The sequence below is a fragment of the Halyomorpha halys genome, unplaced genomic scaffold (genome assembly GCF_000696795.3).
Source record: "Halyomorpha halys isolate HHAL.00 unplaced genomic scaffold, Hhal_1.1 Scaffold253.1, whole genome shotgun sequence".
Taxonomy (NCBI): domain Eukaryota; kingdom Metazoa; phylum Arthropoda; class Insecta; order Hemiptera; family Pentatomidae; genus Halyomorpha; species Halyomorpha halys.
Window position 1 is genome coordinate 187,815 of NW_027111492.1, and position 1,715 is coordinate 189,529.

Genomic DNA, 1,715 nt, shown 5'->3' on the forward strand with positions numbered 1-1,715 from the left:
AAATTTGCTCCTCTTTAAATTTGCTCTGTTAGGCTTATTTGTGTTGTTGGTAGTTTTTAAGATATAGAGCTCCGAATGAAAAATTAATTTTTTTTAAGGTTTTCAAACAGCCATCATTTTTTATTCCCCCTACCTATACTTGGCAGATTCATCAATTTTTATTAGTAATTATACATAGTTTTCATTAAAGTAATCAGAAATTAGGGTGAGATAACTGCCTTTTTTCTACTCTTGGGCTCTTCTACTAGAAAACTCCAATAATCAGAACTCATGTTAAAAACAAAAAGAAGTTAAAACTGCCAACTTACAGCCCTGACGAAACGCTGCAATGTGGAGCGAAACGTTAGTTAACAATAAATAGTTTTCTTTTACTATATCTACACCTTTATTGACCGCCACCCGGACTATCTTTCACTAATCGAAATATTTTTTTATTTAACGTTTTGAAACAGTACTCTTTTAGTGTGTACTGTATTTTGTATTTCTTTTTTTCTGTTATTTCCGCTTTTATTAATTGTCCAAAATCTTTTATTATTCTTATTTAATTTTTACATTTCATTGTTCATGAATGTAATTTTTACATTCATTGATTTACTTTGTTAATTTATGTTTACATCATTTATGTATTTGCATCTTTTTTTTTTAGCCCTGATGAAGCCCTACAACGTTGGGCGAAACGCTGGCTCAATATAAATAGTTTAATCACTATTTGAGTTTTTCTTTGACCCGACCATTTTCCTTATATATATACCACTTATATATCTTCCAGTATGTTTCAAATTAATGATGGTTTAATGTTCTATAAAGTCGCCATTTTTTATTCCCCCTACCTATACTTGGCAGACTCATCAATTTTTTCTAGTAATTATACATAGTTTTCATTAAAGTAATCAAAGTTCGGGGTGAAATAACTGTCTTTTTCTCCTCTCAGGCTCTTGTTCTATGCGTCCCACAACAGATTTCTTAAATATTGTTTTATTAATAGTGTCACATTATTTATCTTAATGGTTATAAAATAGGAAGAAATATCAGAATGTGGAAGATTGTATAATCTTTAAATAATGAGCTGTTGACAAGATTTGAATATAAAAGTTCTGTTCGGCGCTGCTTGGTTATGACTGTCGATTCTGCCATCCAGGATGTCTCGCTTGTTCGTAAGTTGTTTAACGAAAATATTGTACTAAAAAAGAAAGTGTAATTACTTACTCAAGCTATAAAAAAAATACGTAATTTATTTATTTTTCGTAGGTTTAATTATTATGCATTGATATTTATTTTTATGAACTTCTATATTTAATATTACCTTAAATAGGAGAAATTACTCTCTAATAGAAGACATAATATATAGTATAAGAGCCCAAAAGGAGAAAAAATTCAGTAATTATTAACTTAATGAAAGCTATATATAATTGCTAGTCGAAATTGATGAGTCTGTGTTACGGTTGCCATGGTGAAATAAAAACACTGGCGATATGTTCTGACGAGTGGGTTTTGTTTTAGTGAAGGTGACAGTTTGATTTTGGAACACGTTATGATTGTTCAATGTGAAATAGTAATAGTTTAAAGGCCCTCTGTCTTTACTGTTTGAACTGGAATATCACCATATGAGAAATGTTGATATATATGTTTTGTTTTTCAAAATTATGGTGTTCTACTTCAATGGACGGTCATTAACACTAGAAGTGGGGATATAGTGCAGTGACGTTTCTTCAGCA